Source organism: Lampris incognitus, chromosome 2, assembly GCF_029633865.1.
Source record: "Lampris incognitus isolate fLamInc1 chromosome 2, fLamInc1.hap2, whole genome shotgun sequence".
NCBI lineage: Eukaryota > Metazoa > Chordata > Actinopteri > Lampriformes > Lampridae > Lampris > Lampris incognitus.
In genome coordinates, this window is record NC_079212.1 from 118760474 (window position 1) to 118786307 (window position 25834).

Here is a 25834-nt window from a genome sequence, read left to right on the forward strand (position 1 = left end):
AACTGATTGTAAATGCAAATATAGGCCCATGTTGCTCAAATGTTCAGCATCAGACAACATTAGAAACTTAGATTTAGTTCTGCAGAGTGTTAGTTAGTTCTTGTGTTAGGAGACCTGTCAGTCAATTTGGGAGTGAAAGCATGTTCCAATCCTGTCTTTTATTTTTTTGGTAGTGAGGCTACCCTTTTGTTTATACATAAATTTGAATTGAGGTCTGTATCTTTCCATGCCATGTTTCACACCCTGTCATGATGGTTTAGAGCATTATGTTAAAAAAAACAAACAACAATGTGATTTCCTGTAAACAAAAACAGGGTAACAAGTAACCAGTCACTGAAGAGGATGTGAATAGTATTACAAAATATGCCATAGACTGGAGCTCCTCCCTCCCCTCAATGTTTGTTGCTGTCCTACTTCCTAGTCTACCAAGGGTGACGGCACCCGGGCTCACTGTCCCTCTAGCACTTCTTACATTGTTTTATTACACTTGAATGAGTTTATCTGGAAATTGCATGCAGCTCCTGACTCCAGCCTATCAGTGTTTGGCCTGGGCTCACAGCATTGCCCTCCAAGCCCGAAAAATCATTCAGTTACTGATTTGTCACAAGGAGCCTATCAGCTACATCTGTGTGTGTGTGTGTGTGCGTGTGTGTGTGTGTGTGTGTGTGTGTGTGTGTGTGTGTGTGTGTGTGTGTGTGTGTGTGTGTGTGTGTGTGTGTGTGTGCACGCACGCACGCGTGCATGTATGCATACATGCATGTGTGCATGCATGTGCATGCATGTGGGCATGTGTGTGTGTGTGTGTGCATGTGTGCGTGCAAGAGATAGACAGGGGAGAGGAAGACTATCTGAACAGAAATATATCCTTACAGCTACATGTTTTTTTTTCTGTATTCGTGACATAATCGGCAGCACTGTAACAGTCAAATAATATCTGGCAGAAGTGTCTGACATTAAAAAGGACCATACAAAGACTCAATGTCCTCTTCACATAGCTATTCAACAAAATCATGCCCTTTCCCATCCATGATGACATACTCTGTGTAAAGGATGCAATACGGGATTTGAATGATTTTGAAATGCAAACAATGAAAATGTGGAGCAAACAGATGAGGAAAATAGGGCTAAGCTAATTTCATGCAACAGTTCCATGTTATTCACACTCGAAAAGATAAGTCTTTCTTTTTTCTTAAAAAAACAGTTTTCACTGGTGTTATACTTGTTGGACAAAAGCGAGGAAAGGCATCATTATATTAAACCAAACTGGCCGTTAAAGCAAGGTACTTAATGCAAACTAATAGACAGAGATGTACCCATAGCCTTGTAGTTTGACCTCTTATTAAGAATCCGCTGAATAATAATAATAATAATAATAATAATAATAATAATAAAAGTTACATTTATATAGCGCTTTTCTAGACACCTAAAGCGCTTCACATTGAAGGTGGTAACTCACATCGCGAATGGCAATTAAGCCAAATAACTGATATCGTCGGCCTCTCTCTCTTCGTAGTGCCTGTAGCATCTTGTTAGCCATATATGTTGCATTTTAAATCTCTGTTAAGTTTTGCCATGGCAGTCAGTGTGTGTGTGTGTGTGTGTGTGTGTGTGTGTGTGTGTGTTTTGCCATGGCAGTGTGTGTGTGTGCGTGTGTGCGCATGTGTGCATGTAAGAGAGTGTGAGTAGCGGGGGGCACAGAGAGTGTTATCCCTTGGACCCCTGGTTGTTGTTCATTTCCTGTGTGAAGACAAAATAAGCACAAAAAGGCCAAAATGTGCTCTTCCCAGGCCTTCAACCACATCACAGCACTTTTCCGCACAAGTGGCTAACCACAGATAATTATACAATTAAAAAAATTTCCGCATCGATCTGTCAGACTGATCTAATTTACCACTAATATAGTAAGCCTCTTTCGCTCTCCCTCTCCGTGAGCAAAGCTCTTTCCTCTGTCTCACACGAGACGGCAAAGCCAGCCGCAACAGAGGAAAGCAGACACGGAGCCAATAGGAAAGGTTTCTCTTTGTTTAGCAGGATGTTAGCGAATAAAGTATGGTCCAACAGCATTCATTATGAACCTAAGAGCAGCTTAGAAAGACACTGGTTCATTTTACTGTTCAAACTAGAACTCAGTTCAGCAAAGAAGAACTTAGGTGACCCTGTTTTTTTTTCTTCTTTCAAAAAACATACTCTCTAACTAGTATTGGCATAAAAAATTCATTATGACATGACAAAAGGCAAAAAAAAACCTAGATGTGAACTGCTAAAATAGCTATTTCCTGAGTGGGAAAAACTCTTCTAGAAATGGTTTCAAAAAAAGATTTGATCTCTTGTGCATCACCGTACAAACCGATGGCTAATCTTCTATGAGAATGTGGACTAAGTAGTCTATGTCCCTCCAGGACGGCAGGTTTAGCCCCGCCCTCCTGGACAGAACCACAGAGGGTGTGAAAGATGCAGGGAGAAAGGAGGCACTGCCGACCCTTGACCTGGAAATCCTGCTTCTCTGTTCCCCCACTGAGGACAAAGAACACAGATCGGAACAGCCTTCTGAAAGTTCAAGGGAAAGGCTTGCCGGGTGCAGCTTTGTCTAGCCCCACCAGCTTAAGTACAATGGCAACAGAGGTTTTATGCTTATGAGATATCCTAATGGGGATACACAAATCCATTAGATATGAGCCTACCCATAGATGGGGTCTGGTATTGTCCAGGAGCAAGTGTACCATGAGCATGGAAGCAAGAAAGTGCCTTTTATGGCAATACTCAAGCTATTGGCCACAAAGCCCACAAATGAGGCGTTAAGTGTAGTGGCGGGGCAGTGGAGAAAGAGGAGCCGAGAGATACAGCCCCTTCTCATCCGTGCACAGGTCAACTCTCTGCTTCTCCCTCTCTCCGCCTTCTCCATCACTCCTGTTATTCTCCTCCTTTATTTCCTCCTTAAACCAACCCCTCCTCCTAAGTTCCCAACAGCAGCGGCCCCCTACCTCTAAACTCCATTTCACATTTTTATCAAAACATACTGAATCGAGGCCACAGCGCTCCACCACAACATAATAACTGTCACCTACAGCGGAATTCATTACAGCAATGCTAATGTTGCAGTCCTCTAATGTAATTTCTATAATTGAAATTTAATTCCACTACAACATTTGGGGAGAATTTTAATTGACATTTCTTGTAATTAATTGCCGGGTAGAGGCGAGGCCAGTGGGGCAAAGTCAAAAAACACAACCTGACATGGAGATTGGGAAGGAGGGGTAGCAGTGAGGGGCATGCTGGGACGGTTTCATCATTGAGCCTGCCCCCCCCCTTCCGCTGTTGGGGCAGGCGGGGGGAGGGGGGAGGGGATAGTCTCTTCTTCACAGTCAGAGATTTAATTGCACACAGATTCCATTACCTCTGCACAAATGTCACGTTCTCTTCTGATCAGGGGCAAGGCAGCCACTGGCAGCATGGCTGGCAAGCAGCCAAAATATAGTGCAGAAAGTATTCAGCCAATCAGGGCTCCCAGGGCAGACAGAGGTGAGGAGAGGGACAGAGAGACTACAGCATGCCTAAGATATTAAACACGACTGAGAGGCACGCACACAGCAGCTGATGCTGCACGGTTCGGTTAGAGGGCAATGCACAGCGTTGACTTATCATTAATATTTCATTTTTAACTTTATCGATTTCGTTCTTCCAGTATACTGAATAATTATTTATATTCAATAGGCAGATTACAGTCAACAAAGTTCGCACCCATAGGGGCATCTGGGTGGCATAGCGGTCTGTTCCGTTGCCTACCAACATGGGGATCGGTGGTTAGAATGCCCATGTTACCTCCGGCTTGGTCGGGCATCCCTACAGACACAATTGGCCGTGTCTGCAGGTGGGAAGCCAGATGTGGGTATGTGTCCTGGTCACTGCACTAGCACCTCCTCTGGTCGGTCGGGGCACCTGTTCGGGAGAGGGGGAACTGGGGGGAAGAGCGTGATCCCCCCATGTACTACATCCCCCTGGTGAAACTCCTCACTGTCAGGGGAAAACAAGTGGCTGGCATCTCCGCATGTATCGGAGGAGGCATGTGGTAGTCTGCAGCCCTCCCCGGATCGGCAGAGGGGGTGGGAGAGCAACCAGGATGGCTTGGACGAGTGGGGAAATTGGCCGGATACAATTGGGAGCAAAAAGGGGGGAACAAATCCAAAAAAAGAAAAAAAAAAGTTTGCACCCACAATGTCTTGAGGTTACATTGCGAGATCAGGTAAGAAAAAGAAGAGATTATGAGTAATTGATGTAATGCATAATCTGTACGGCTGTAGTCTCCCAAGTCGACTGGTTGGTCGATATGCTCTCATCTGACCAAATTCTCATCAGCCAGACAATCGGTGTTACTTTCATAAGGAGAAACACGCGACATCGATAGCCTTTCAGGATTAACCCATTATTTTCGGTGGCGGGAGGGGACAGACTACCTGTGAAAACCACCCCCCTTTTCACAACTTTGAACTCACTCAACCTAATGGAGACTGCTAGGTTTAACCTACTGAATGTTTATTGAACGTTTTGCATATTATTTCGTTTTGGAGACTATAATGCCCTTTTGGAATTGTGCACATTTATTACATTTTGGAGATTGCTTCCTTTTTTGGGGATTTGGGCACTTTATTTCGTTTTGGAGCCTAATGTGGTACTGGAATTGCACACTTTCTTTTTGGAGACCCGTTATGCCTTGTTTGTATGCACTTTATCTCGATTTGGAGATTTTTTTTAAATGTTTAATAACCTATAGCAGTGTTAAGGTGTGTCACTAAATTGCACTCGGCCTTTACAGCAGTTTTGAGCTTATTGATGATTAAAAATCCAAAAGGCCGAGTCCGTTTCTGTTATGGGATTTTTATGTTGCCTAAATTGTTCTCACCTTGAGCTGGTTTGTTTAATAAATGCTCTTTTTAAAAATGGACTTGCCTTGTATCTAAGAGTAAAAGCTTTAAGTGAATAGGTTCTTTTGTGTTTTTGGGATGACCCCCGTGTTGCTCTCTGTTCGGAGTCGGGCTGGAATGATAGTGGAGGGTCCTGTTTATTATTATTATTACTACTATCATGAAATAAAACAATAAGCGGGTAATAATAATAGTAAGATCTAACAATAATAACAATAACAAGTGGATGTTCTTTCATTTAACCCTTAACCTAGATAAGGATAAGAATGACGGTACTATTAACAATATTTGTACATCCTTAATTTGCACCATGTTTTTAAAGTATAGCTGCTATTTTTTTTATTTTTGGTCAGTCTTTAAAATACTTTTTTGACTGGGGCATCCGGGTAGCATAGCGGTCTATTCCGCTGCCTACCAACATGAGGATCAGCGGTTCGAATCCCCAGGTTACCTCTGGCTTGGTCGGGCGTCCCTACAGACACAATTGGCCATGTCTGCTGGTGGGAAGCCAGATGTGGGTATGTGTTCTGGTCACTGCACTAGCACTGCCTATGGTCCGTCGGGGCACCTGTTTGGGAGGGAAGGGGAACTGAGGGGAATAGCATGATCCTCCCACGTGCTACGTCCCCCTGGTGAAACTCCTCTGTCAGGTGAAAAGAAGCGGCTGGCGACTCCACATGTATCAGAGGACACATGTGGTAGTCTGCAGCCCTCCCCGGATTGGCAGAGGGGGTGGAGCAATGACCGGGATGAATCGGAAGAGTGGAGTAATTGGCCGGATACAATTGGGGAGAAAAAAGGGTAAAATGTTTTGGGTTTTTTTTTAATTTAAATAAAATACTTCTTTGATTTAGAGCAGAGGTTCCAAACCCCCCCCCCTTTTTCTCCCCTATTGTATCCAGCCAGGGTGACATGGTGGCGCAGTGATTAGCGAGGTCGCCTCACAGCAAGAAGGTCCTGGGTTCGAGCCCCAGGAGTTTGCATGTTCTCCCCGTGTCTGTGTGGGTCTCCTCTGGGTGCTCCAGTTTCCTCCCACAGCTCAAAGACATGTAGGTCAGGTGAATCGGCCATACTAAATTGTCCCTAGGTGTGAATGTGTGTGTGTCAGCCCTGTGATGGCCTGGCGACCTGCCCAGGGTGTCTCCCCGCCTGCTGCCCAATGAATGCTGGGATATGCTCCAGCATCCCCGCGACCCTGAGAGCAGGATAAGCGGTTTGGATAATGGATGGATGGATGAAATAAGACAAAAACAATTATCTTGGAATTACTTTGTATATTCCTCAATATTTCTTGTGCTGGGATCGCCAGTTGATTTAGTTGTGTTTTTGGAAATCATTTGACTATGGGCAGGGGCACACCACACTGGTCGGCTTTGAGTCTATTATCATTTCAGTGTGAAATCATTGGGTTAAAATTATATAACTTGCTGCGAATACTAGCTTTTATGTTTATTTCTAATTCATTTAGGCTAATATTTATGCCCCAAGTAGATGGAATGCCCTGCCTGAGGACCTGAGAGAGGCCCCCACACTGGACACTTAAAAACCTTACTTTTCACAATAGCCTATGGCTAAGTTCTGTGTGTGTGTGTGTGTGTGTGTGTGTGTGTGTGTGTGTGTGTGTGTGTGTGTGTGTGTGTTTTGTATATTTTGATATTTGTATATTCTGCTCCGATTCCTGTATAACTGCACTAACACATGTGCATCTACATTTGCACTTTCAAGATTGTTTCGATTGCATTGCCATTTTATGTAAAGCACATTGTGTTGCCTGTGTAGGAAATGTGCTGTATAAATATAAGTTGTCATCGTCATAATGAGGCTACCAGTTAGAGTGCACTCAGTGCACTGTGGGCAATTTACTTAATCTAGAGATAGTAACATGCAGATTTTTTCCCGCGACCCATCGATTGGTTGAAGAGTAGGTACGATTTCAGTCGACCAACATTTTCTTTGGTCGACTACAGCCCTTATAATATGACCGTTTAGCCTGCAAACACCCCTTGCTGTGTGTACGGTAAATAAAAAGAATAAAACACATTCATTGGTTGAAAATCTGACATCTCCATTCACTTAAAGTGTCCTTTTTTTCCTCTTTTGTTCTTCCTTTTAGCGTCTTACATGATGTATGAATTGCTTTGGCTATACACAATTCAAAATAATGAGGGAGACGGCTGTTTTCAGCGCACCACACTTTGTAGATAAAAACATTTTTCCAGCGTCTTCAAAGACCATTTCATCTCTCACATCGATATTCATCAGTGTGAACGGCTGAACAACAACCGATGAAAAGCACAATGAGTAAATCTGCTGGCATCTACTTCAAGCTAATTATGTTCTGACGCTAATGAGCCTAATAAGTCAGATCTCAAAGGGCTTTGCAGTCAGTTTACAGACATGTACGACACAAAAGATAAAAAAAAATGAAAAATAAAGGGGTTTGAAGAATGGTAAATACCCTGGTCACTTGTGTTGGACAGACTGACTCTCCATTCTTCCAATGAGAATTTCGCTCACTTGTCTTGAGGGCCAAACCATGGGAGTTTAACCGATGTCACTTTTCTAGAGAGAGAAAAAAGGGGAGGCAGGAAGGGGAGAGATGTAGTGATTATAAACAGGAAGAGAAAAGGTGGGGGGGGGGGGAGTCCCTATGCTGGTCCAGTGAACCCACACGTACAGAAATGACATAATAATAACAGGGAAAAGTGAACGTGATTGCCTTCAGCCGCAAGTATTTGACATGCTTTGTGACACACTAGTTCCTGTTGTCATATCTTGGCCTAAATACATATCAAGTCACCTCACTTTTCTCATCCAAAAGCACAAACACGCAGAAATGATGACACACAAGGTACATATCTTTCTGAGAAAGAATTGTGACAAAAAAAAAAGGTTACAAACCACACCAAGGTATTAACACATTGACGTGGTGATTTAAAAAAAACATAACCCCACAGCCCTGCAACAAACCAAACCTATCTAACATTACATGGTTTTTACATAAGTGATGCATGACTTGTATCACTAGACCACATTTTTAGAAAAGGCATTTCTCTTATTTAAAACCCTGATATTATGCTGAGGAACACTCATCTGTAGGCAGATAAATAAGTGGAAAGATGCTAATGGCTTCCAGATATGGCTCAGATCATGTAAATGAAGCAAGAGTTAACAGTTTCTGCTGATGTCTCTGACTGTATTCTGCAGTAAAGTGAGTTTTAGTGTGTGTGTGTGCACATGTGTGTATGCCTCCTCTTTCTCCAAGTGTGCACAACTTGAGCGTATAATGTGGCTTTGTGTCTGTTAGCAGCAGAGGACTGGCCCCTTGTTAATTGGCCTGTTCTATGAGATAGCATGTCAAAAGATCAAATCTATAACTCTGCTTCTGTGTGTAGCAATGTAGGCCCCAAACCAGACACAACAAACCGCGGGCCCGTCATCCCAACTCCTCATAATTCACTAGTGTGGAATTCGGCTAACCCCATTAGCACAGCCGCTGTTTCCACAGCCCGTCCACATTCCTGGGCCCGCAATCAGCCTCTCAGCGGCCCCAGATAAGACCCCTCTGATTACTCAGTTGCATGCCTGTCATTACTCACAAAAATATGTTGATCCCAGCAGACAGTCCCCCCCCCCCCATGAATTTATGGCTGCGTCTATTGGGTCATTGCAGAGCTCAAATGAAGCACTTGCTCCAAAAAGGTCCTCTCACTTTGAGACCCCTAACAGAAGGCTCTTGGTGACTACAGCTAATTGGGCCTCTACGTCTGCCATGTGCAATTTATAAGGCTTGTGCTTTAGAAACTATTTGATGAATTCAAATTGACTGAATTCGGAGACTGCATTTATGTATGGTCTCACAATAGGTATGTCCAAAAAAACAACAACAACATGGAAGCACACACTCTAGGTGACTGTTTTTGAATCTTTATCGCAAATTAGAAGGAAGGGAAACACTAAAATATATTACTTGCTAAGAAATCACCAATAGGGTAATAACTTTTAGGTCTAATAGTAAGGTGGCCTTGTATTTGCGGCCTCTTGCATGCCATCTGCTCGACCCACAACAACCTCCAACATTTTGTCGTTATCCCTTTTTTGACTGAAATGACTGCCAGTTTCTACAGAAACTCAGTATGAAAACAAGCTCAGTTTGACAGCCCAGAGGTTCACGTTGCTTCAATCCAAATCCCACTTTAGCACGTGCTAAAAATGTATGGATAAATCACTCAGCACAACACCACACAGCGTATGCAGCAAGGGGTGGCTGCTCTGATTCTGTTTCGTTTTCACTAGTATTAGTTGTAATTGTGAATTTGGGTGACCTATTCAAATTCACTGTCCAACTCCAAGTCATCAAAAGTGATGACGTGAACAAGGGGACAGCCATGCAAAATGGGAATAGGAGGAAATATTCACCAAAAAAAAAAAATGCCATCTCCATCTTTTGTAAAATCTATGAGATGGATTTCAAATATGGGTGCCTCAGAATAATGTACTTTGTGCTAGCCCTGCACCACCAAAGTCAAGCTGGTGATCAGGTAAACTTCATGAGGGACCATTGGCGCTGTGTCGGATCAATGGCTTGACCCATTAAGACGCACCACTCCTAGTGCCTCATCTAATAAGAGCTGGTCTTTGGAAGCACCCCTCGCTGACCCATGCTGCTTGGGACAATTATAAGAGAGTGGTCTTTCAGTGCCAACGCCCACTTGACCCGGCAGTGCAAAGACACGGAGGAGATCCACATGATTTAAACTCCTCCCTTAGACGTGCTGACAAGGTTAGAGGGTCAGCGTAGACATTAACAGGTCAGTGTGTGGCCCACTTGGGAACAATTACTCCCAGTCACAGCTAAGTGGACACTTGATTGAACACGACGGAGGCAGAACACACTTCCCACAGATAACAATCCCTAGAGCCATTTAGGATAAAAAGCCCTTGTGATACAGCCTTTATGGGCAAAATTCATCTTCCTTTTCCCTTTTAAAAGAATGTGAGAGTGTGATAGAGAGCCGTTCTCTGGAGGGGTTGAGTCTCTCACAGTATTACCATTTTCTAGCAATACTAATAGCTGCTTATGACACAAGAACAATTACAAGGTGACTGAGAGAAAAAGCAAAACAATGACAAGAGCTGCTCAGAATTCATTCAAATCTTGGACAAGAAAAAAGGGTGGAAAAGCACAAATGTAACAGACTTGGATTGAATATTCGTATTTTTAACATTGTAACAAGGATTTTTGTTAAGGAAACAGAGCAGCAACCCCAGCATAGAAGAAGGAAAAAGTGATAAATAAATAATACTACCTCATGGAGCTCTTTTTCTAAATCAATCGGCTTCATTTCATTGTCTTACTCACTGTTCTACCTCCAACCTGCTGATTGTTTGACCTCTCCCCCCACCATTCAACGACTAAAACTTGGAACATCTGTTGTCTAATATAAAAACAAACACACACGCAACATCATTGGAGATTTGTGTCATAACTCTAGGATAAGATATTTATCCATTTCATTATTATGTGTGAGCTTAAAATCTACAGGGCAAATTAATATATAAGTAAATAAGCACACGGTTGGGGCTAACTTGCAGACAAAATGATAAATTTAATGTGTATATAATGTCATTATTGTAGAAAAACAAGTTCCTTGTTGAAAAAAAATCAGAATAATGTTCTACAGTCCTATAGTTGTATCTGTACACAAATACAGCTCACTGATATGCAAACACATTTCCTGATTTGCATATACAGTGTTATTTGTTGTATTGATATTTTTGTTAGTATTTGTTTGTTAATGGGGGGGTAATTTAATTCTCTGTTAGAAAATCAGTTCCACATTGTTCTCATTCTGCAGCAGTGGCTGATGCTGCAGCTGTTGGCTGTTAGTGGCTGGAGATGACACAGTTCACCATTTCTCCAACCCACAGAGCACCACAGCTGCAGCCGATGAGAGAGGGTGTTAGAGCATGGCAAACTGAGAGAAGAGAAGAGAAGTGAAAAGAAGAGAAGAGAAGAGAAGAGAAGAGAAGAGAAGAGAAGAGAAGAGAAGAGAAGAGAAGAGAAGAGAAGAGAAGAGAAGAGAAGAGAAGAGAAGAGAAGAGAAGAGAAGAGAAGAGAAGAGAAGAGAAGAGAAGAGAAACGAGAAGAAGAGAAGGGAGGGTGAAGAAGAGAAGAGAAGAGGAGAAGATGAGGAGAAGAAAAAGAAGAAACGAGATGGAGAAGAAGAGAAAAGAAGAGCTGGAGAAGAAGAGAAATGAGAAGAAGAGAAAGGCGGGTGAAGAAGAGAAGGGAAGAGAAAGAAGAAAAGAGATGGAGAAGAAGAGGAGAAGAGAAGAGAGGAGAAGAGAAGAGATGAGATGAGAAGAGAGGGAGAAAAAGAAGAGGGAGAAGAAAGGAGAGGCAGGAGAAGAGAAGAGAAGAGAAGAGAAGAGAAGAGAAGAGAAGAGAAGAGAAGAGAAGAGAAGAGAAGAGAAGAGAAGAGAAGAGAAGAGAAGAGAAGAGAAGAGAAGAGAAGAGAAGAGAAGAGAAGAGAAGAGAAGAGAAGAGAAGAGAAGAGAAGAGAAGAGAAGAGGAAAATATTTTTTTGTTTCTTTTTACAATCGTGTTCCAGAAGCCGGTATTAAGTCTTCCACAAAACACGTAAAAAGGTTAAGAAACCACTTGATCCACTTTATCGACCATCAACTTATCCCAGTACAAGGGGCAGCTCATCCCTGGCACACCTCCTCTCCATTCAGAGGAGGCGGTTGAGGAACCAGGAAGCCAAACAGTTAGCAGAGAGGAAATTAGCTGCTGCAGAGGATGTCTTTCCTCTATCTCTCTGTGCCACCCTCCTCATTAACTGGGCTCTTTTCCAATTCATTTAGGGCCCCTGGGATACAACCTTCCCCAAGAAGTTGCCAAAATGACACAGCATTAGCCCATTTGCACATGCAGAGTGTGGAAGCAACAGGCTCACCTGCTACGCTGATCTATCAGATGTTGTGGCTGTCGGAGTCATTCCCTGGGACCATTTTGTAACCAAGTAGGCATCATGTGAATACCATCTGGGTAACACTTATTAAAGCTGGCAGAAGTCCCGTGGCAGCCAGCCTGGCAATGAGGAGAAGGGAATAAATTGCATCATTTACTTAACATCCATTTGCCATTGTGCCCGTTAAAAACCCATGACTAAATAATTTGGTTATTTCGGCTGCCAGGTACTGCTGTCGGCCAAATTGTGTCGTACACTGCAATAAACAGAGCAACTGTCAAAGGGCTGATAAAGGTGGCATCGAGATGTTAACCACATTAAATCGCATTTACCACAAAGTATATTAAACAGCCCTAAATCCATTTACACCAAAGAAATCTCCCAGTGCCTTATGCACTGCACACCACCCATAAACAGACAATAAACACGTTGTAATTATAATGCCAACTCTTTAATTACGTGTGCCATTAGGGGATGGTCGAGCTCACAAATTGTCAGAAGTGTGAAAGGATGTGGGGGGAGGTAAGGAAGGAGATCAAGCCTCAGGCCCAACGAGAACTATATTCCCCACTCTCCTAGCGTGTTAGAAGGCAGAAAATTCAACTGGCATGGTGCCAAAGAAGAAGAGTCCAAACAGCCTAAATCAGTGGGGACAAACTCCATGCAAATAATTTACATTAGCAGACGTGCAGACAGCAGAACAATATCGAAATGTTCACACCTAGAACATGAAAACATAGCAAAAAGATCACCGTGTCAGTTATTGTGCTTGTAAGATCAAGGGTAACTTCACTTGACCTTTCTTTCGCTTCTTTTTTTTCCAAACTCGTTGAGGAAATTTACAAACCAAATCAGTATAACCTCTGAAAAAGTGCAAGAAAACTCTTCTATTTTTTAAGCTATTTACTAATTATAATTTACTAATTATAATGTAATGCTCTCTGTTATTTATGGCTTCTTACCATCTGCATCTTTCCATTTAAAAAATACTTTGAAATGAGATTTATTAAAATTAATTTTGATGTCGTCTCCATTCTTGGTAGGCAATAGAAAGTGGCAAAAAAGATGGAGGATAAAAAAGGTTTTTGTTTTGTTTTTTTATGGTTATGAACAGGATTTACTGATACAGAGGGATCGTAAGTTTCCCTAACATGTATTTAGCATTGCATCTTAAATGGATGGTGGACATTCATGTTAGCTGTGAAGTTATAAAAATCAATACGCAGCATGCTACATTTTTCTGTCATAACAGTGTTAACGTGTATGGTTATGCATGTGGTGGATGAAAACAACACGAAGTATATTTTTCATTGCCATAAATACAATGCAACCTATATGTCATGTGTTGGGTTTTTCCTCCCTCCCCCCTTTTCTCCCCAATTGTATCTGGCCAATTACCCCATTCTTCTGAGCCGTCCTGGTCGCTGCTCCATCCCTTCTGCCGATCTGGGGAGGGCTGCAGACTTCCACATGCCTCCTCTGATACATGTGGAGTCACCAGCCGCTTCTTTTCACCTGACAGTGAGGAGTTTCACCAGGGGGATGTAGTGCATGGGATGATCCCGCTATTCCCCCCAGTTCCCCCTCCCCCCTGAACAGGCGCCCCGACCAACCAGAGGAGGTGCTAGTGCAGTGACCAGGACACGTACCCACATCCGGCTCCCCACGCACAGACCCGGCCAACTATGTCTGTAGGGATGCCTGACCAAGCCGGAGGTAACAGGGGGATTCAAACTGGCAATCCCCATGTTAGTAGGCAACGGAATAGACTGCTATGCTACCCAGGCATCCCTATATGTCATTTGTGAGAGGACATTTCTGAGATGAATCATCGGTCAATGAGAAACTGTTTACCCTGTTGTTTACATATTGACTGGCACGATGTGGTTGGCCCTTGTTGAGACCACGACACCTTGCTCCCAATGGCATGATCTCACTAGATGGAAAAAGAGCAATCATAGTCAAATTGGTGGGAAGGTGTGACATGTGGCATTGCAATCGATTAAAATGGAGATGTAAACACAATCAAAACACGTCTATCATCGTGGCTATCGAGCATGAAATCATGCATGAATTAAGCTTTTTTTTTCCCTTTGACTGTTCATCCCACACCAGTTTCTCTATAATTTGCTACTCAAACCATTCTCACCTCTATTTTTCCATTTTCCTGACTATGTGAGCTTCATCCGGACACTCGACTGTGCCCCATAAGGTTTTTTTTACATCGGACCACTGAAGTTAAAAGAGACCAGAGTGACTGGGTGAGAGACGAAGAGTGCATTAGGGATACTGAATTTTCATCTGCGATCCATCTCGTATTGTCATGCAGCCATTACGATGTGAAAGAGGCCGCTCCATTCATTTAATGAGGCATTTGCGAATTTGTGAAAAGAAATGATACTGGAAAGGGATTTGGCCAGAGTGACTAAAATTCTTTGAATTAGTCTTTCAATCGCTGCATACATTTGTATATAAATTGCACAAACGTGCAACTCAGAAGCCTGATTCAACTCTACTCCGTAATATGAAGCAAAAAAAAAGGATCTATTTAGTCATTTCACTCTAATTTTCACAGTGAGAACGGATTAGTCAACACTTTGAAAATAAAATCTACATCAGGTGCTTGTGTCACACAACATGTTAAGTCTTCCAGAAACAAATCCAATAATGCACAACAGCTCGTTACACAAACTACTTCATATTTGCAGCAATGAGCAAAAGAGGTAGTAAAAAAAAGATGAAGGCTGCAAACAATAAATGGTGCGTGTTAAATGGTTGCAGGTTTGGATGCAAGACAACTAAGGAACACGATGTGCGTGAAGCTTCACTTTGATGTCACTTGTCAGAGTCCCTCTATTACTCTTGGATTTCACATAGACTCGACTTGTTAGTCCGCTTTCATGTGGTAGAGCAATGCTCGGATAATCCCTGAATATTATCAAAGCTACTATATTACTGTGAGGGCTCCATCGTGTTGCTAATAGAAAAAAAAAGTTGTGCAGCTATTTCCTCATAGCGAAAGATGGAAAATAGCTTTAAGAAGTTAGAAGACCTTTTAAAAGTTGGATGTTCTCACAAAAAAATACAAGGCAAAACGTTGAGAAAAATTAGGGGTGGACACCATCCGGTGTTACAGCTTCCTTAAGTGTAAAACAAAAAAAAAAGGACGATTTCATATTTTTATCTAGTCAGCACAGAGACTAAGTAGTTAGCTACACTTTCTTCTCCTACACATAATTCCATCTTGGGCAAATCTATTGACTTAAACGATAACCAAAAAAATTAAATAAGAAATACCACCTGTGAAAATAACCACCCCCAACTGCGTGGTTTGGGAACACAGCCCCACCCTGTTTACAATTCTGAGAACAAAAACAAACTCCCTCCGAGGAGCCTAGGCGAATGCAAGTCACACGCTTCAACCAATTCAGGCAAACAACAACAACAATGTCTGAAGATCCACTGGGAGACCAGACTATCAAACAACAGCAGTGTTCACACAAACAAGATGTTTTGTGTGTGTGTGTGTGTGTGTGTGTGTGTGTGTGTGTGTGTGTGTGTGTGTGTGTGTGTGTGTGTGTGTGTGTGTGTGTGTGTGTGTGTGTGTGTGAGTGTGTGAGCCAATCACACAGTGTGAGAGAGTGAGGAGAAAGAGAAGAATAAAGTAAGAAATAGCAAGCCAAGCGCCCACCCGCCAACCCCCCCTATCTCAGGTCAACTGAGTCATCAGGAGCAGGGGAATACCGGCACCACCTTCACTGAGCAGCTCGCAAAACCACATCAGTATGACCTCATAGTGGCAAAGCTAGTACTTTGAGAACGCTCAATATTCTCAATATTCAAGGGACTCTGAATGAAGAGGTAATGAATCTCGGTTAACAAGGCCATTATTGGTGAAGGAACTTCATCGTTATGAGGGACACCAAACCCATGAGGACTTTTACGTCCACTTCTTTTTTATAGTCACACTCAGCGATACATGTACATGGTCAATGACTGTGCCACTAAGTAAACTTTTAAGAAAATAGGCTAATTATATTTTTGGTTTCACTGGACTAGTCATCATGACAGTAAACAACCGCATGGTATGAAGGACACTGGACCATTTAGCCATCTCTGCTCCCCCTTGACAAACCTTTAAACAGGTCACTGTTGATGATAATAGTGTCCTACATACTTTCATCTGTTCTCCAGTCTCATCAGCATGGTGGGTTCTCTGCTGAAGTACTGCACTGCATCTTGGGTAATTACTGCTTCCCAATTACCACCCAGATGGTAAAAAATAAAACATATATATATATATCAAATAAACAGGCAACAACCCATCAATTAGGAGTGGACTTGCGTAATGGGGGTCCAAACTGATGCCATGTGCACAGACTGAGTGCATAACAGTTTGAGAGCAGTGCATCACACTTCAGGGGCAGAGAATGTGCATCACTAAAACACCTATAGGGTGTATATTTATGCATGTAACTTTGGAATTCATTCAAGCCATGCATGCTATTTCAGCAATTAATATGCACCCCTAATTAGTGTGGGGGGGGAGGTTTAACTGCGAATAGGGTGCTATGAAAAATACGTATGGGGAATAGTGTCGTCCCACTAGGAAAGGATTTAAAATGAACAAGACTTTTCCTTTGGAGGAGAGTGCACAAGGAATGCTACATTGTTGAATCAAAAGCAGGGAGAACGGCTGCAATAACAATCTGTCAAAAAAATTTGCATTGCTGCTCTTTCCCCGTCTCCATTGCTCTCCCCCTGTCTCTCCTCAAGCCTACAGAGCTGCCGGCTCAGATGTGAGTACTCTGATGGCTTATCATATAGTGAGCAGCAGGGCTAAGCTGGAGCGATGCGCCAGAAAGACATGATCAAAGCAAACCAACTTTCCACCCAGCAACGATGATGGAGGAGCAGGCCCTTCCATGTTATGTTTCTTGTCAGGGTGGAGCTGCCAACTGAAAAACACAGCCAACGAGTCAAGGATGGGGCTCCTAAAGATGTGCTTCTTTGGCCTTATTCAACATTAGACTGGCTTACTATGACAGCTGGCAGGTTTAAAGCATTGCCTCTGATACTCTGAAGAAGTACTTTCTATTTAGGCCTAAATATACTACATATCGCACACCAGTTAAAACAGTTTAGTTTTAGAGATCATACCACCACAGGTTCAGTCAAATTCCACCATTAGCTGCTCCAAACATCCGTCGGTCACCATTGACAACCACATCGTTTGTTTTATGTACTTATACTGTCAATAATGGCCAAGACACAAATGTACTTCTGAAACAACACAAAGAAAAAAAGGTCTTACAATAGCACTAGCAACTGAGTGGTGTTACTACTATAAACAGAGTTACTATAGACACAGACATCCTGGACATCAAATGTCAGTTATTGGCTGAGTGTGAATGCGTGTGTTGCGAAAGTTCAAAAGTGGAAATGGTTAACTGAAGAGAAATAAGACCTGTAGTTCTGATGTAACAAAACTGTTGGATTGAAACTTAGCAGTTTTTGGCTGATTCCCAATACAGTGAACTTCACGTCGACCAGAAGAGACCCCTTTGGGGGTACACAAAATGTATGCCACAATGTGAAACAGCAAGAAAAAAAAACATCTCACTGCAAATATTTATCCATGAATCTTGGGCAACATCTGTACTACACCTCAAACCTGATCAAATTATGATTTTTGTTGTTTCCTCAACAGCGACTCACACCACACGCTTTTACAGAAGTGTGAACACAACCATCACACTGCCAATCACTTTTCCAACTTGGGCTGGAATTCAAAAAGTCAGGATTCAAGCCGGAGTTCAAAAAGCTGGAATTGAAGCGTGTTTTTATGTCACTCTCAATGGCACCGTTTCTTCGGGGTCAGCTGGATTGTTTCGGTACCACAGCTTGTCTTTCATTGATCTATCACAGTTGTTGTCTCAGTGACACAAAAGGTTAATGAGATTAAGGAAAAATGCCCATGACGCACACGTGGTACGTGGTGAGGACGTGAATATGGCAGAAGTTATTTGAAAAAAAAACTGATACTGGATGGAAGACAGTAGAAAGACAGCAATTCCAATGATATTTGATCCATTTGCGGAGATGGTCGCCATTGCAGCTAAACCCCCGGGGCACACATCACAATCAACAAGTGTTTGAAAAACTTGTTACTGAAAAGGCTTGAGTGTGGTCACAAAACATCAATTGTTTGCAAATGCTCATTCCAAGATGGACATCTGCTTGCGCTATCAGATATGAGTCAAAAAATTAATGTTAGTAATGAGACAAAAAGAAAAAAATATCAGAGCGGAAAAGTCTGAATTTGGCATTAAAGCCTGGCATCTGAACACAGCCTTTCAGACTTACTTTAAATGAAGGCTAAAGGTGCTGAAGTTTCCTCTGGCAGCTAAACACAGTCTGTATGTAGCATATGGTTGGGCCCCGTAAGTCTACCTGGAAATGTTTGCAGTTTACCTGCAATTAATACCCGGAAGAGAACGCAAACTGGCATTCTCAAGAAAGTCCAATTCTAGGTTGCTATATAATAAGAGCATTTTTCACACACACACACACACAAAATTAGATATAAGTGTTTTGACTCTACTTGTTAAATGACAGTGGACTGATCAAGGAACAAGGGGCATCATCCCAAGTCCTAGTCCATTTAAAGGGTAAAATAGCTAACTTACAGAGTTGCTTTAAGAGTTTGCAATGACTTTTACCTCCGGCTTGGTCGGATATCCCTACAGACACAACTGGCTGTGTCTGCAGGAGGGAAGCCGGATGTGGGTATGTGTCCTGGTGGCTGCACTAGCGCCTCCTCTGGTCGGTCAGAGCACCTGTTCGGGGGGGAGGGGGAACTGAGGGGAACAGCATGATCCTCCCATGCACTATGTCCCCCTGGCGAAACTCCTCACTGTCAGGTGAAAAGAAGCGGCTGGCGACTCCACATGTATCTGAGGAGGCACGTGGTAGTCTGCAGCCCTCCCCGGGATCGGCAGAGGGTGGAGCAGCGACCGGGATGAATCAGAATAGTAGGGTAATTCGACGGATACAATTAGGGAGAAAAAGTGTGTGTGTAGGGGGGATTGCAGCGACTTCAAAAACTACCATCACCGCCCAGTGGGGCAATCAGTTACCAGGGCAACGCATGAAACATATTGGCACTTGCAGGATTAATAAACCTCAATCAGCCTTAATATGACATAAAGAAAAGCAATTTTAGAATTGCAACACGTACATAACAACCAGTGACTATTTCAACTAATGTGAAGAAGCATTTATCTGTGACACAGTATGAACCTCAAGTAAACCTCAAGTCGCTGAAGCTACGAATTCAAAAATTAGGTCAGAAATGTAGTAATTTTGGAGTTTCCCACGACTACGCTTCAAGAGTCTTAAGAAGCTTTCACATCTGCCTTGTTTGGGTTGGTTAAATCAAGCATGGAGCAAGAACCCCTTCAGTGCATATCATCCACGGGAATGTGAACACACAAATCACACCTCCATCCCCGCCGAGCAACCCTGTCCCAGTCCAGTTCATATGTAATATTAAGTAATCCTAAAACCGAGATTTAAAGTCTATTGAATAAGATTCTGCTCATCTACATTTTATCATATTCTTCATTGCCTCAATTAGCATCCTTGACCATTCTCTTTTACTTCTGTCAATGAGAAATATCTTGTTAGTTTTTGACAACAGTGTAACCATTGCATGCCTTGATAATTAATCACGGACTATAAATTAAGCCATTCAAGGGTAAAACATATTATTATTATCTAGGCTAGGATGAAGCAATATAATTTAATTTAAATCTAAATTGTAGATGAAAAAAAATCTGTTTTTCTAATTCTGCATGGAGGAATTTGAAACTCACAGTTTCAACAATCTGCCTGTAGAAAGCAAATTGACTAAACCCATGGCAAACTGGTATAGCATGACACATCTCACCTTTAGTCTGAAGTGAGTCAAAAGAGCTAATTGTTTGATATGAGTATTATATATGTAAATATGTGTGCTATATGTGAAAAATCCCCTTGTATGTGTGAGGCCTCAGCATGGTAAACTGTGGTTATATTGCAGGGTTCCCCTCCTTGGCTCCTGACTTTAGACCCCGGGATCAAGGAACAAACCTATCCGAGAGGACTGATCACTCTCAGCTGTCATCCTCACAGCTGGCAAAGTGGGATATATGACAACCAAGGCATTTCAACATCTAATCTGAGTCCTAATCCAATCAGGCAGACCCTGCTGCCCTTGGGTAGACCGAGGAGGAAGGATGATACTAGACAATACAACTTCGCTATCTGAATGGCTAGAGGAGGTAAAACTTTCATAACAATCGGTCCTAACCAAAGCTCACGTAAAACCGTCTGGAAAAAAGTGATATGAAATCTCTTGTTTTGACAACTGGATGAATGTTAGGTGTCAAAAAAAAGTGATGTTTCTATTCAACTGCAGTGGCAATCACTGTGGATTAGAAATGACGTGTGAGAGTAGTGTTTTACGTGTTTTAGGACTTGGTCGTCGCAATCTGCAAAAATGAGTATACACACAGACTTTCTTTATTGGTCGATAATGGCTGCATGTGAGGTTTCCCTTATTTACAGCAGTCTCTGCAAGCCCCCCCCATCTAAAAAACACAACTCTCAAAGCAAACCACTCCACACTACAATGCCAAATTAACTACTTTTAACCTCTTGGGACACAACGAGGAAGCAAACCTCATCCGATGTCCTCTGATCTTTTTTTTTCCTTCAGTAATCTTTTTTAATCTGTTCTGATAAAAGGCCCTTGCAAAAGAGCCAAATCAAATGAGATTTTTCTCTAATCAATATTCTCAAATAGCAGTAGAGCATCCATAAAATACCTTTTTTTTTATTACTTGCATTACAATCACCGACAAAATAAAAAGTTCAAATTATACATTTTCTGTTAGGATATTTTGTAAAACCGATCAGAATTTAACACCATGCAATGCGAATTCTTGAAATCAATTTTTTATCAATATAAGTACTAGAGAGAGTGCTGTACCGTTCTCTCTAGTACTTAGTACCTAGTACTACCTCTTTAAACCAGATGTGCAATACACATGTCTGTGCAATACAAATGTACAGTTGTAAATACACAGACAACTGCTGTATACTGGTTACAAATTATTGCTGTTATTGTGGTTGTAACAGGTATTTAATACAGTATGTAGTTGTGAGTTGGGTGGTAGGTGAATATATAGTGTATACTTCTGATATATAAGATTATATAGTGGGAGTATATAGTATTGTATATGGGCATGATGGGTTGTGGAGTTGTGGTATGGTATATGGAAAAGTGTATGGGCAATATAGTATATAAGCAATATGGTATAATATATGGGCATAGGTTGTTCATTATTCAACCATAAAAAAACTATGTATAGTAGTGACATACCTGTTGTGCATACATGCTTGCCATCAGTGTCCTGTTTGTTGTCCCATTTATTTCTTCTTCTTTTTTTTGGTTTTCATTTTTTTGTGTGTAAGTGATGTCTGCAAGTGCTAGAAGCTGCTGTGAACCGGAGTCAATTTCCTCGCGTGCATAAGCACACTTGGCCAATAAAGTTGATTCTGATATAATAAAATATGACTCAATGACTGTCTTCAAAACAACCTTAAAATTTACACAACAATTTTACTCAATGTTCTGGCTGTATTTTCTTGTGCAAATCTGAAACCAAACAACAAAAATCACCAATTATATTAATATACTCCAACAAGAATGAAGCAGAAGGAGACAGACAAACAGACAGACGGACTGATCGATGGGACAGGGAAGCCAATCCACGCAGTTTCCAAAAATCGAAAAGAATTATGGTTCAGTATTCTGATGTATTCCTGAGACACAAAATGAGAAAATTCATTTTAGAGAGGTGCTAATTGATTGTAATTGCATGCTTCCTCTCTTCCCCTGTAGATAGATGACATTTTTTTTGTCAGTGCCCCCCCCAACCCAGCCTCAGCCCCCTTTATTAAGGACAGATGACAGTGGAAGACAATAATTAATGGCTGCATGAGTTAATGGCTGTCTTAAACGTATGCGGTCTCTATGGAGACTGAGGAGCTGCACAGTGCCCACCTGAAGCTGTCCACTTTCTGACCAATGGCCGGCCTGCCTGGCATGGAAACCACAGCAGTGTGCCTGCGCATGGCACAGAGACTGAGCAGCTGCTTGGGCAAGCCACAGGGGGTGGGACACACTAACCTTTACCCTGGAAATATTGTTCTGCCTCTCTTTGTTATCACTTCCATTCATGTAAAACAGCCGTAATGAGTGTGCCGCAGTCACATTTCTATCGTTGCTGATGTTCCTCTTTATTCTGCATACGTCAATATGCAACGTGACAGGAGAAAATCCTTCACCAGAGAATAGTCTTTATCATTCTGTCGCTCATCTTCCTTCAAGTAAAAAAACAAAAAACAAAAAACAAACAAAACAAATAAAGGAAAATAACATATATTTCAGCCAATAGGGCACCTCATATTCGAAATCAAATTGGGGGGGGGCAGCAGATAAAAGTGAAAACAACAATATAAGAAAGTGTGCACAACTTCATTCCCACAGCGAGACAAAAATAACTACGCTTATCATTCAGCAATACGCGAGGGTGCACGGTCAGTTTACAGGCCCTCGGCACCCAGCACAGGGTATTTCAATGTGTGCTCACAAATACTGAGCCGTCAGATAAAAGAGAGGGCCGCTCCACTCAGGGATGGGAGACCTCAGAGGGAATGCATGAGTGACTGATTATTTTCTTCCCAATTTAGCCTGAGCTCTCAACACAGAAGAGCCTTAGCACAAGCCTGTTGAGGCCAAACTCACACATTTCACAGATTGTACTTTAAAGGTTGAATCATTTACACTGAATACGGCTCATTATTGTGAAATATATATACACACACACACACACACACACACACACACACACACACACACACACACACACACACACACACACACACACACACACACTAGTTTATACCTATCAGCTAAATTTGCTAATTCGTGGTCGAGACCAAAAACAGTAGCAATTTTGACTGGCTGAAATCAGACAGAGGAATCGGCATGTTTGTTCCTGTCATCCTTGCCATGGTGTAGAAGAATGGTCAAGAGAAGAAGAGCCTTAGACCTCTCTACATACTGGGCTGTGTCAAACACCAGCACTGGAAAAGTTGCAAAGAAAGTTCACCCTTTGCTTTTAAACCTGGGTCAGCATTTGCGAAGGTCCATTTCTGCATAAGTGAGCACACAAACCCCAGTGCCTGTTCAAATAGTCTGCAGCTCTCTCTCAGGCAGCTCATGACAACAGCCCAGCAGCAGCACTGTTTGATCTCCAATGTTTTCCTTAATCTGGGTTGTCAAGGTTCGCTTGTTGGAGGCTGTTTACTTTACTTCTCTGACAAAAAAAAAGTGGGTTTTTTTTCTTCCCTCAGACAATGACTAATCCAAAGACCAAGGAGGAGGGAGCACTGCCGGCAAAAGATATTAAAGCTGCGTTTGCCTTTTTTGTAATCCCCCCCACCCCACCCCGGATGATTTTAGCATTGCTTTTTTGTCAGCTGTAGATTGACTTGGTCTCTATTATAAAAAAATAAATATATAACTCTTACACTTGTGCTTATGTTTTCCACTTTCAATAAGCATGCAGTAATTCCTAATCCATTTCACTGTACACTCCAAGGTCACAAAGTGGTAATAAACTTACATAGGATATGCAAGTCAGGGTAGATAAAAGTTGAAAAACAGAAATATGGAAACCTTCCAACTGATGACAAAGCTATCCATTCCTTTGTCACTGGCGTCTATGCACCTGTTAACACATTTGATGTAAAATGTGAATTTAACATCAAGCTTTACCACGTGAGAAGCGTTTGTAAGAGGCTCACATTTCTGCATGCAAAACAAAATCATGTATTTATCTTAAAAGCACAATGGGCTCGAATGATTAATGAGATAAGTTTCTCCTATGCAGTCTAGTAACAGCTCGGAGATATTAATTTCAAGCATAATTACAATACCAATAAATCTATGTTTCACAAGGGCCAATTAGGTGCTCTGCATCTTCTCACCCTAAATCTAATCTGACCTGCTGATAAACACTGCTGCTATAATGTACAGTTAAAAAATGGTAATAGAGAAAAAAGCTGAGTAGCAATCGGAAATTACAACAACAAAAAAATCCAAAAAAAAGAAAGAAAAAAGCATGGACTTCCAACTTCAGAGCCTAACAGTGATTTATGCTCATGTACATACTTACAAATGTATCAAAGAAATCTTCTCCATGCTAATGAGGACTTCACCCCCAAATTCAATATTCACTTTTAATGCATTATGTAGAGCCTCTGAGCGGACACGCCACGATTAAATATATTTAAGGGCTTTCGATGAATGCAGATGATAGACGGTCAAGTATCGCTACAAGTCGCCCGCGCTCTCGACAGTGATGAGAGAGAGAAAAAGAAGCGCCGTGGTGTTTTGGGAACAGTAGTTTTAGAGAAGCGGTGAGACTTTTCCAAAAGCTCACGGAGTTCAGAGCACATGCAGCACGTGGGGAAAAGCCCCTCGTATGACTGTTCCAGAGAAATCACGGCACTCAAAACTTCCTCTCAACATGTAGACACCGAAGTTTTCCGCGCTAACTCAAATCAGCCGCTACGTTTTACTTATTCACTTCTTTTTCCTTTTTTTTTTTTGGTAGAAAAGAGTAGCTAACCACTTCCTACAGATATTGGCATAATAAGTGAGGACGCTTTTTCAAAGCGTGTGTGTGAGAGAGAGAGCGAGTTTGTGTGTGTGTGTGAGAGAGAGAGAGAGACAGAGAGAGAGACAGACAGAGAGAGACAGAGACAGAGAGAGAGAGAGTGAGTGTGTGGGTTTTTTCACCCGGGGACATGTATAGCACCATTATAACCAACTTTCAAAAAAAGTAGTAGATGAACGTTGCCATGTTTAACGCAGAATCTAAGAAAGGCAGCCCCTTCGCTTGCAGGACATAAAACAAGACATAAAAAGCCCTTCTGCCAGCCCTCTGGTTATCATACAGGTGTTGTTTATTTGTTTATTTCACCGTAGAAACGTTTTCTAGGGGAAAGAAAAAGATCAGCAAACAAAGACAAACTCCATGTGTGCAGTGGGAGAAGCAGCGTAGCAAGCGAACATGATCGTATAAACTTACCGGAATCGGCAACGGTACTGAAGGTGCACGGTGAGGACTCAATTCGCTAGAGCTAATGAGCTGTGCATGAGATCTTGTGTACCAGGAAAGCATGCAACAATCACACTGTAAATAACATCACAATATTACTCCGCCCGGGGGGGGGGACCTAACTTAAGACGCGACGAGAAATATCTGCCGCATTCGCGGAGAGCGTCGTTCCGCAGGAAAACAATCGAGACTTTCACTCTACCTTCTGTCTCATACGAGAACAAGCCCCCTGCTAATGTTATTTCATTTTAACGCGCCTGGAAAGAAAAGGGGGAAGAGAGAGAGAGACAGAGAGAGAGAGAGAGAGAGAGAGAGAGGGAGAGAGAGGGAGAGGGAGAGCGAGAGAGGGAGACAGAGACAGAGAGAGAGGGAGGGAGAGAGAGAGGGAAAAAAAGAATCGCGGATTTGGATGTTGTTATTTTCTGATGTTCCAAGTCCGTGACGTCATATCCACCTGCTGGGTAAACAACGTTCGTTGCAGAACCCCTTCACAGAATTTGGGCAGAAGTAGTTAGTTCAGACTCGTATCGCTTAGCGGCAATCCGTATCGCTTTGCATGGCAAATGTAATTATGCATTAGTTTTAGCTGAAACTGTGATAGGAGAAGGGGGGGGATTTTCAGAAAGCTTAAATGACTAAGAGGACTAATTGCAACTCGAACAGTAGCTCTCCCATTTCAAGTGTCTTCAATTTTTTTGTT

At 42.2% G+C, this 25834-nt stretch overlaps 1 protein-coding gene across 5 annotated transcripts in view; it reads right to left on the minus strand.

Moving 5' to 3' along the window:
* The window catches only part of foxp1b (forkhead box P1b), a 175017-nt gene extending 149641 nt beyond the window's left edge, over positions 1-25376 (minus strand). For 3 of the 5 annotated variants that reach the window (XM_056272992.1, XM_056272991.1, XM_056272987.1), the window contains exon 1: positions 11882-11902. The gene's annotated coding sequence lies outside the window, so the exon portion shown is untranslated. Of the gene's footprint in view, positions 1-7377; positions 7470-11881; positions 11903-25104 lie in introns of those variants that run through there. The other 2 variants (XM_056272988.1, XM_056272989.1) reach the window with 2 other exon arrangements.
* Positions 25377-25834: the final 458 nt, after the last annotated feature.